This window comes from Entelurus aequoreus, linkage group LG03, assembly GCF_033978785.1.
Source record: "Entelurus aequoreus isolate RoL-2023_Sb linkage group LG03, RoL_Eaeq_v1.1, whole genome shotgun sequence".
NCBI classification, from domain to species: domain Eukaryota; kingdom Metazoa; phylum Chordata; class Actinopteri; order Syngnathiformes; family Syngnathidae; genus Entelurus; species Entelurus aequoreus.
Window position 1 is genome coordinate 66,182,393 of NC_084733.1, and position 12,575 is coordinate 66,194,967.

Below are 12,575 nucleotides of genomic sequence, written 5' to 3' on the forward strand. Positions count from 1 at the left end.
TTTGGCCTGTACTGTATATTCAATAATAATTGTGTTTATTTATTTTAGCAAAACATAATCACATACAAATATATTTGTTGTCCTTTCTTATGCAGTATATTTGATTAGTACTTATTTTTCTCATCAGTCTGACCAAAGCCTAACATTTATGTGTTGGATAAATTATAATATTTGTGATTAACCCTTTTTTTTTATACTGTATTATTTGATAAAGTTGTAAACTGTAAGTAAGTTAGATGTAATTATTGAATATGATTAAATTCAAGAGTAAGGCCCAATCCCAATACACCCCCTCACTAATTACCACTACACCCTCCAAATGAGGTAAAACGGGGTAGAGCTTTGTAGTCTTCCTTAGGAATGTGGACACCACTTGCTACGTCACTGCATAGTTTACATTCGGGCATATTTACGTTTGCACATATGTTCCACCTCGAGATGTCCTTCATTTAACAGAACATTTATGATTACAGATGTCCGATAATATCGGACTGCCGATATTATCGGCCGATAAATGCTTTAAAAATGTAATATCGGAAATTATCAGTATCGGTTTCAAAATTATCGGTATCGGTTTCAAAAAGTAAATTTTATGACTTTTTAAAACGTCGCTGTGCACACGGACGTAGGGAGAAGTACAGAGCGCCAATAAACCCTAAAGGCACTGCCTATGCATGCCGGCCCAGTCACATAATATCTACAGCTTTTCACACAATTGAATGCAAGCATACATGGTCAACAGCCATACAGGTCACACTGAGGGTGGACGTATAAACAACTTTAACACTGTTACAAATATGCGTCACACTGTGAACCCACACCAAACAAGAATGACAAAACACATTTCGGGAGAACATCCGCACCGTAACACAACATAAACACAACAGAACAAATACCCAGAACCCCTTGCAGCACTAACTCTTCCGGGATGCTACAATATACACCCCCGCAACCCCCTACCCCCCACCCCCTACCTCAACCTCCTCATGCTCTCCCAGGGAGAGCATGTCCCAAATTCCAAGCGGCTGTTTTGAGGCATGTTAAAAAAAATAATGCGCTTTGTGACTTCAGTAATAAATATGGCAGTGCCATGTTGGCATTTTTTTTCCATAACCTGAGTTTATTTATTTTGTAAAACCTTGTTACATTGTTTAATGCATCCAGCGGGGCATCACAACAAAATTAGGCATAAAAATGTGTTAATTACACGACTGTATATATCGTAGCGGTTGATATCGGAATCGGTAATTAAGAGTTGGACAATATCGGATTATCGGATATCGGCAAAAAAGCCATTATCGGACATCTCTATTTATGATAAAACTTATAATTAAACATATGTGTTTTTATTACACCCAAAGAACAATTTTAAAAGATTGGAAATAAAATTAAAAGGTCCATTAAACACATGGGCTTTTCTTATTACACTCAAAGAACAGTTTACAATTATTTTCTATATTAGATAAAGCCTGCTTCATGATTTATGGTTGCCAATTTTGACCTATGCATTAAGACAGGGGTGTCCAAAGTGCGGCCCGGGGGCCATTTGTGGCCCGCAGGTCATTTTTTAACGGCCCTACGGCACATTTTAAAAATACAATTGAAAACAATTAAAAACATGATAAGTGGTATAAAAGAGCAAACAGGTGAAATGTAACAACAACATGTCGCAATGTTTACTCTAATAACACAAAGCTGCCATGCAGGCTGTTTCTTTCTTCAATGTCATTATGAATAATTGACCTATTCAAGGCTCCAATTACGTCACATCTGAGATATTTTGGGGGAAAATGTTGCATATTTTGTGTTTGGCATATAAAAAACTTAGCTGTTTTTATAAAGGAGGGCATAAAACAAACAAACGAAAAACATAAACAACAAAAAAACGTATAATTGACGGATAGATCTGAAGTTGATCTCGAGATTATTGTGTTAAAAGTAAACAGTAAAAAAAAATTGAATTTATTTTTTTAACACTACAATTATTTGGATCCCCAATAATTTTAGTGTGATTTGTTTTAAGTGTCATTGCTCAAAAAATAATAATGAATTAAAATCAATGTTGTTATGAGTTATTGACCTTTTTAAGGCTCCAATTATTATATAATCTCAAATATTCCACTTAAAAATGTTATTGTGTGAAAATATTGCATATTTTGTATTTTTCCCATAAAAAAAGCAGGGTTTTCTTTGACAACAAGAGCATACAACTTAAACTTTAAAATCGTTATATTGACAGATAAACCTAATGTTGATCTAGAGATTTAAAACTTGAATAATAATAAAAATAATAATACTGAATAATGACACTTTTTAAATATTTTTTTGACCAAAACCCTTTGGGGTCCCCGGGATCAAGCCTGAGTGGAGGCCTAAATGTATATTTTTATACATATATTGTATTGGTTTTTAAAATAAAAAATATCAAAATGGCCCCCGCTTGCTTTGATTTTTCAGAATGCGGCCCTCAGTGGAAAAAGTTTGGACACCCCTGCATTAAGGCAAATACTATCATGAGGAAATACTCTAAACAATAAAGCTAAAAGTACACATAAGACATGTAGCAGGTAAAACACACATTGTTAAATATACAACCACCAGAATGCAGCAGAGATAGGCTCCAGCACCCCCCGTAACCCCGTAAGAGACAAGTGGTAGAAAATGGATGGATGGTTAAACGAAAAAGTGGGAATTTGTTACAAAATTCAGTCAATTCACTTGCATTATTTTACTTTTTGTTTGGACTGCTCTAATAATTTTCAACAAGCTAACCAGCTTTATGCGCGTCTACTGTATATGTGCACGCGGCAAACTGTTAACTATATTACCTGTTAGTTATTGAAATGTTTACCTAAATTTGAAGCAACAGTAGTAATGCTGTATTGACACATTTGGCGAGACATGTTTTAAAGCAGCGCTTGTTTTAAAGCGTTACATTTATCATTAGTCTTGAAGCAAAAAGTACCTTATTGCCTTTCACACACCCTTTTTATTAACCAGTAAAATTGCCGTTTTTTGTCATTATTCCTTAGAATGCTTTTTCTGATTGTGTGCGCTCAGTGTGTGCGTTTTGACACACGAATGCGCCGCGCCCTGGCTCAGCAAAGTCACCGCCGTTCGGCAGCATATGTGGATGAAAAATAAATATGGGTGTTTTCCAAAGGCAGGAATACCGTATTTTCTGGACCATAGGGCGCACCGGATTATAAGGCGCACTGCCGATGAGCGGGTCTAGTCAGGTTTTCTTTCATACAAAAGGCGCACTGGATTATAGGGCGCATTAAAGGAGTCATAGTATTGTTTTGTTTTTTCTAAATTGAAAACACTTATTTGTGGTCTGCATAACATGTAATGGTGGTTCTTTGGTCAGAATGTTGCATAGATGATGTTTTACAGACCATCTTCAAGTTGCTTTCTAACAGTCGCTTCAGGATGCGCCGTTTTGTGGGCGGTCTTATTTACATGGCTCACCTTCGACAGCGTCTTCTCCCCATTATCTTTGTTGTAGTGGTGTAGTGGAAGAAGTGTCAAAAGATGGAGCAAACTGTTTTAATGACATTCAGACTTTACTTAAATCAATAACGGAGCAGCATCTCCTCATCCGTGGTTTACTAGTGCAATAAAGCTGGAAATGTGTCCCGTGAAAAACCGTCTGACCGGAACTCTAACTAAAGTTCCTTGGGTGAATAAACTCACTACACCGGTATGTTTTAGTGCTTTCATGGCGAGTTTACTGACAGATATAAGTAAGAACTTTGCACTACTTTATATTAAAAATGCCAACAGTGGAGGATGAATGTCCCATAACAAGAAGATAGAGAGAAAAAAGCTTAATGACTACGTCGTCGGCACAGACTACAAAGGCGGACGCGTGCACATTTTCAGGACTTATTCAGATCCCAAATACAGATCAGCAGGTACCAGAAGGAAAGAAAAGTTGGTTTGCATAATATTGCGAAACAAAACGCCAGATAATATGTCTTATCTTTTACACACACCATAATAATACTCCTATGTTGAAGCACAGTACAATCCATTAAGCGGTGTGGCTTCATAGCTTACCAAAGTCGTACTAAAACATTTTGATCGATTTTTGAGTGCTGCGTGTAATGTTCTATATTTATAATCGAACATATAAAATGTTGGTGTTGTTTACTTGAGTCATATTGCAGTCTACACGTATTTTTAACATGTAAAGCGACTTTGGGTACTTAGAAAAGCGCTATATAAATCCCAGGTATTATTATTATCTCTTTTGTGTGACTGCCATCTACTGGTCACACTTATCATTTCACCATGTACCAAATAAAATAGCTTCGAGGTCGGTAAGCACAACCAAAATAATTCCGTACATTAGGCGCACCGGGTTATAAGGCGCATTGTCGAGTTTTGAGAAGATAAAAGGACTTTAAGTGCGCCTTGTAGTCCGAAAAATACGGTACCTTTCCTAATTTATTAGTACGGAAAAAGCTGGCAGCTTAGTTGCCAGAATTGTACTCTTAAACTTACATTGGTTTTTACAACATTATATTGTTAATGGAAAAACCGTACAAGTTCTTTTTTTATTCTGGCAACTTAGCTGCCAGTTTTTCTACCATAAAAACAAATGTATCGTCTTTCCATTTACAGTAATACACCTTTAAAAACAAAACAACCGTAGATTTTACAGTAAAAAAAACTGGCAGCTCAGTCAACAGAATTTTTACGCAAAAAAACAGTAGCAGTTTTTTTTTTCAATTTACAGGAATATGCTGTAAAGAACAATGCAAAATGTATTGTCATTTTTATTAATTTGATGGGTAGTTTGCTGTAAAGTTAAGTATTTTTATTTAGACAAAACAATGTTTGGAAAGTATGATGACATACTGTAATATGTGTTGCAGTGCATATATTTTTTCTGTCAAAATGAAAAAAATCCATTACATTTAGCGAGAAAATATTAGGTACTTTATTGACACACATCATTTCCAGGTGTTTACGGTCCAGGTAAAATGATGTCGCGGGTCAGATCTGGCCCCCGGGCCTTGAGTTTGACACCTGTGGTGTAGTGCAGTGGTTCTCAAATGGGGGTACGCATACCCCTGGGGGTACTTGAAGGTATGCCAAGCTAGGCGAACACACGTCTACAACGCTAAATATATCCTGTGGTGTACCTCAGGGATCAATACTAGGACCTAAATTATTCAATCTCTATATAAATGACATTTGTAAAGTTACAAAAGATTTAAAGTTAGTATTATTTGCGGATGATACAACAGCGTTTTGTTCAGGAGAGAACACAGGATATAATACAAATAATAACAGAAGAAATTAACAAATTAAAAAGATGGTTTGACAAAAACAGACTATCGTTGAATCTTAGTAAAACTAAAATAATGCTATTTGGTAACAGTAGAAGAGAAAGTCAAACACAAATACAAATAGACGGAATAGAAATTGAAAGAGTAAACGAAACCAAATTTCTAGGTATAATGATTGATGATAAATTGAATTGGAAATCTCACGTAAAAAATATACAACATAAAGTTGCAAGAAACACGTCAATAATGAATAAAGCAAAACATGTTCTAGACCAAAAATCCCTTCATATTCTCTACTGCTCACTAGTGTTACCATATCTGAGCTACTGTGTAGAAATATGGGGAAATAATTACAAAAGTACACTTCATTCATTAACGGTGTGACAAAAAAGATCAGTTAGAATAATACATAATGTTGGATATAGAGAACATACAAATCCTTTATTTATTGAATCAAAGATACTGAAATTCCACGACATAGTGAATTTGCAAACAGCTAAAATTATGCACAAAGCAAACTATAACCTGCTACCCAAGAATATACAACAATTCTTCTCAAAAAAAGAGGAGAAATATAATCTTAGAGAAAAACGTAATTTAAAACATTTGTTTGCACGTACAACACTTAAAACCTTCAGTATATCAATATGTGGAATTAAATTATGGAATGGATTAAGCAAAGCAATCAAACAATGTACTAATATGATACACTTCAAGAAACTCTTCAAACTTAAAGTGTTTACAAAGTACAATGAAGAAGAACCATGACAAACATTCTCAATTTATTTCATCCATCCATTCATTCATTCTTAAAGTAATCTTACTTATCTCATCATATGAAATATGACTTACTTCACCAATTATTATTATTAAATTCTTACTATTATTTATTTATTTATTTTTATTGTAATTACTTATGGAGTTTATTGTGAAAAAATTGTGAACAGGAAGTGAACAAAAAGTTTTGCAACTGTTATGTAAAGAAAAGGGGTAGGATTAAATAAGCTCTGCTTCTTCCTACTCCTTTTCGAACATGTTGAATAGAAACTGGAAATTGTGATGTATCATGTTGTATGCTTGAATGTTCGAAATAAACTCAAACTCAAACTCAAACTCAAACTCAAGGGGTACGTGAGATTTTTTTTAAATATTCTAAAAATAGCAACAATTAAAAAATCCTTTATAAATATATTTATTGAATAATACTTCATTACCATAAACCCAGAGTTTCCCCCATGCCATGATGGTTTGACCCTCACTAAAATGTCTGTCAAAAAGAACTGTGAAAGTAAATGCAACAATGCAATATTCAGTGTTGACAGCTAGGTTTTTGTGGACATGTTCCATAAATATTGATGTAAAAGATTATTTTTTTTGTGAAGAAATGTTTAGAATTAAGTTCATGAATCCAGATGGATCTCTATTACAATCCCCAAAGAGGGCACTTTAAGTTGATGATTACTTCTATGTGTAGAAATCTTTATTTATAATTGAATCACTTGTTTATTTTTCAACAAGTTTTTAGTTATTTGTATATCTTTTTTTCCAAATAGTTCAAGAAAGACCACTGCAAATGAGCAATATTTTTGCACTGTTATACAATTTAATAAATCAGAAACTGATGACATAGTGCTGTATTTTACTTCTTTATCTCTTTTTTTCAACCAAAAATGCTCTGCTCTGATTAGGGGGTACTTGAATTAAAAACATTTTCGCAGGGGGTACATCACTGAAAAAAGGTTGAGAACCACTGGTGTAGTGTATATTTCAGAATTCACGGTAATTCGGTGTTAATATTTGAGTTGGTGCCGGGCCCCTCTGTAGTGAAAAAGTTGGGCCCCAGGCTCCAAAAGGTTTAGAACCCCTGGTATGACAGTATGATTTATTGGCCTTTTGTTTGCAAACCGCACATCCTGTAAACTAGGAATCGAGAACCGACTTCCGCCTCTAAAAAAAGCTGGAAACTAAAAGCAGGATTTGAGTGAAGACGTGGCTGCAAGTCAAGATGGGGACGATGAAGAGGACTCGCTGGTTGCACTGTGCAGATGACGGCAACGGCACGTGACAAACTGGCGACATTATGTATAGCAAACAGCGGCGGGGCGCCACGCTGCTCAGCTGCCCGCAGTGCGACGAGGGCCGCCTCATCCGTTACCCCGTCGCTACTCGCTAATACATCGCTGCTAATTAAGATTCCAATGCTGCATTTTTCTTTTAAACCACAGTACTTTTTTTTTTTTAGGATTAATTGCAAGCTAAATCAGTGCTCACAACAAGACTCCCAGGGACTCTAATTCTGCATTGTGTGATTTTTCAGACCCCTCCATGGGGAGTTGCATCCTTGCCATTTGTCTTTTGGACGTCACCTTTTTTGTCGGAGCTTAATTGCACAGTCATTTCATTCAGTCGCCTGGTCGGATTTCCTCGGAGCCTCCACACCGGAAGTCTCAGAAAAGCTTGTAATTGTGTGACGGAACAAAACGAAAGTGACCCAGAAGCCTAAATGCACTGCAGCCACACTACAGAATCCATTCATAGCCAATCATAGAAATAGGAATAATCATCATTAAACGTTTATTAGCAATAGTAGAAATGTTTAAAGGTGCTGTTTGATACAGTTACCCGCCCTCTTCTTGGTTCAACCATGCAAGGTACGTTATTAACCATAGCATCCGTTTTGAATTCTTGTGGGAATGATTGACAGCCTTAAAAGCCAATCATTTTATTAGGGCCGAACTGCAATTTCTACACAGTTTAACTTGTATACAGTGCAGTAGGTAAGGTTGTATTTTTGCAGCAATCCTGTGATTGAACCATTAAGGAGTGGGACTATCCATGACTATCTGGAGTGTACTCAAACAACCAGCAGGTAGCATCTGTGAGCAGATAATACTGTATCATCTCTTTCGGACTTATCAGGTCAGTAGTGCATTCTTCACTCACGCTTTGAGTGAGGGATGAGGCAAAAACTAACCCACATCTTGAATGTGACAGTCTTGTTTTTGTTGAGTCCCACAAAGAGCTTATACTGTAAGTATTGTACTTATTACACACCAGCTAGTTGATTGCAACGTTGTAGTTTTCATTACCAAATTCTGAGGTGTTAATCGCCATGTAAAATCGCTAATGCGAATAAGTAGCATCTATATAGCATTTCTAATGTAAATTAAGACCTGCTCAGTGGCCTTGTGGTTAGAGTGTCCGCCCTGAGATCGGTAGGTCGTGAGTTCAAACCCCGGCCGAGTCATACCAAAGACTATAAAAATGTATACCTCGAGGGTTGGAATTGGGGTTTAAATCACCAAAATGATTCCCGGGCGTGGCCACCGCTGCTGCTCACTGCTCCCCTCACCTCCCAGGGGATGAACAAGGGGATGGGTCAAATGCAGAGGACAAATTTCACCACACCTAGTGATCACAAAACGTTGTGTTTCATTGAGTTCCCGGCGAGCAGACAAAAGCTGTCTTTGATCCTACCAAGCAGAAGGCTTGTAAAACTCCACTGTGTAGGATGGGGAGCGACATGAAGGTGTCGGTTTCTTTGATGTATTGTAATCCAGAGAAAGATATTGTCTTGACCCGAGATCTACAAAGCGGAGAGGAAGCAGGACCTGACGCAAGCTCCAGGCACCTTTTCTTTGAACTGTTTTACAACCCTGTGATGAGGTGGCGACTTGTCCAGGGTGTACCCCGCCTTCTGCCCGATTGTAGCTGAGATAGACTCCAGCGCCCCCCACGACCCCGAAGGGAATAAGCGGTAGAAAATGGATGGATGGATGGATGTTGTACAACCTTTTCTTTTAACTGTTTTGTAACCAAAGGCGATGGCTGTTTATGACCCCCCTCCCTTAGAAACAGCTGTTGCCATGTAATAATAATAATACATGATAAATGGGTTATACTTGTATAGCATTTTTCTACCTTCAAGGTACTCAAAGCGCTTTGACAGTATTTCCACATTCATCCATTCACACACACATTCACACACTGATGGTGGGAGCTGCCATGCAAGGCGCTAACCAGCAGCCAGGAGCAAGGGTGAAGTGTCTTGCCCAAGGACACAATGGACGTGACTAGGATGGTAGAAGGTGGGGATTGAACCCCAGTAACCAGCAACCCTCCAATTGCTGGCACGGCCACTCTACCAACTTTGTAATCAGGGAAAGTCCAAATAAAAGAGGAGGCGTACAATCTTTCGTCAGAGCGTTGGACGACATTCTAGAAGGGTACAGTGTCTACGCGTTTCTCCTCAATTGAGCTAAATTGAATTATTTCTCTGTTTAATTCCTTGCTTCTTGTCTTGTTTAATAGATGTCATCAGTGTTTGAACCTGACACCTAGTGTGTGTGACAATCATTGGGACTTTAACTTAACTTCACTTAACATCGAGCAGGCACATTTTATAAAATGGGGTCTGACTTTTGAGCGCTTTCTATCATGCACGCTTGCTTTGTTGGTGTGGGAAGTTGCAACATTACCCCCGAATATGCCTGTTTCCCCGCCAAGTGCTTGAGCCGGTGCAACCGAACGTGATGTCACGTGCAACAAAAGGTATCGAAATATCGTTTGATTCTATGTGACTCAGTACTTGGTCATACTGACGGACTTCAGCAGTACCGAATTCAGTATCCATCCAGATACCGATATTGATGCGAAGTAAAGATGTTTTTTTTTTTTCCCTAAAAACCCCAAACTGCCTTACACCCAGGGTCTAGAGATGAAACCAACACATTAGACTGTTTCTCTTGAACCACTACTGTTGACATAAACCAGCTGTTGGTGATGTTCTTATACATTTGGAGACTGTTGTAAACTTTAAACAACATTGAACTGATTCAAGTGTAAAAAGAAGTGAACCACTGTTTAGACAACAAAAACTATCAGGTTTTGATGACAAGTGTGCGGAAAAGTACTGTATTTTCCGGACTCTGAAGTGCACCGGGAATAAGTCTTACCCACTAAATTTTTGAATAATTTTTTTTTTGTTCCATATGTCACCAGACTATAAGGTGTGGATATATACATTGTGAAATTAATTATTGTCACAGAAATATTTAGTAATTTTGTATCTACATGCCTTAATTGTTTCCAAATGGTGCCTGTAACACGGCAGTAAAACGGCTGATCAAACAAACAGAAGTCATCGTTATGGAATTACTAGCTGTGGAAGCTAGCTCTCCAATCAGCTAAATGGACTTAATAACTCTCTTTTGGTGAATTTACTGAGGAATTTGTGAAAATGAAACAATACAAAAATAATGCCTTAGTAAGTTAATATTACTAACACAGACACTCGGACATGTGTTAGTGCATTAGCTAACGGTATCAACGCTAGCGTCATTACATTACAATAGTATGCACAAATATGCATGGAAAAACTCCTACAGAGATCACACATGGGATGGTTTATTAAGTTTGGATTGTTTTAGTTATATTGTAAAACTTATAAACATTGCTTAGAGTGATGAATGAAGAATACATATGACGGATATGGATATGGATAGCTAGAAGACTGAAGGGCACTCCCATTACCAGTTTGAAAGCACTAAATGGAAGGACATTGCAGCACCTGCAATGAGCAAACTCATCCAAAAGATGGCGCCATAGTACAAACAATAAGAAACCTTCTAAGTGTATTTGCTTGGTTCTTTTTTCTAAACTATTTTTATTATGGCTGTCATTGAATAAAATCCATAAATTAGCCGCAGGGTACAAAGTGTAGGAAAAGAGTAGCTGCCTACAGTCCGGAATTTAAGGTAATCATTTCAATATTTAATTCACTTTTTGCCATTCTTAACTATTATAAAAGTGGAAAAACAAGTTGATTGAGATGTCACATAATGGAGGCAAGTTGTTTCATAAAAAGACTAAAAGCAGCTCTCAATTAGTTCTTTTATAATGATCACTGTCAAATGTCGCACTGAGCAGCCATGCAGGACAAATACAAATACAGCTTTCCTACGTTGCATAAAGTTCTACAGCCATCATCATTTTTGTAATTGGCTAACTATCTTACCAGTGTAAAAGAAGATAAACCTTAAATGAAAGATGAGATGGTAAGCGTCTTGATCAATGGAGAAGACTCGTTTTACGACAAGATTAAACAAGTGTGGCACATTCATTTACCCATCACTAAATGAGTGTGGCACACTCACCGGCAGTTTTGACTCTACTTTATCTTTGGTGTTTACTAATAGCGACAACTGTGTGTGTGTGTATATATATATATATATATATATATATATATATATATATATGTATATATATATATATATATATATATATATATATATATATATATATATATATATATATATATATATATATATATATATATATATATACATACATATATACACACATATATATATATACATATATATATATATATATATATATATATATATATATATATATATATATATATATATATAGGGCAGCACGGTGGTAGAGGGGTTAGTGCGTCTGCCTCACAATACGTAGGTCCTGGGTTCGATCCTGCGCTCGGGATCTTTCTGTGTGGAGTTTGCATGTTCTCCCCGTGACTGTGTGGGTTCCCTGCGGGTACTCCGGCTTCCTCCCACCTCCAAAAACATGCGCCTGGGGATAGGTTGATTGGCAACACTAAATTGGCCCTAGTGTGTGAATGTGAGAGTGAATGTTGTCTGTCTATCTGTGTTGGCCCTGTGATGAGGTGGCGACTTGTCCAGGGTGTACCCCGCCTTCCGCCCGATTGTAGCTGAGATAGGCTCCAGCACCCCCCGCGACCCCAAAAGGGATAAGCGGTAGAAATGGATGGATGGATATATATATATATATATATATATATATATATATATATATATATATATATATATATATATATATATATATATATATATATATATATATATATATATATATATATATATATATATATATATATATATATATATATATATATATATATATATATATATATATACATATATATACACACAAATATACAGTCGTGGTCCAAAGTTTACATACACTTGTAAAGGACATAATGTCATGGCTGTCTTGAGTTTCCAATTATTTCTACAACTCTTGAAAAATTGAGCTGTTTGCAGTTATACAGTGCTCAATACCGGGGTAGAGCGGAATATACATTAGGTCAGGAAAAAATACAGAGGCTATATCATCCCTACAAGCCTGTTCTAACGCATGTACACTATATTGCCAAAAGTATTTGGCCACCTGCCTTGACTCACATATGAACCTAAAGTGCCATCCCATCCCTAACCCATAGGGTTC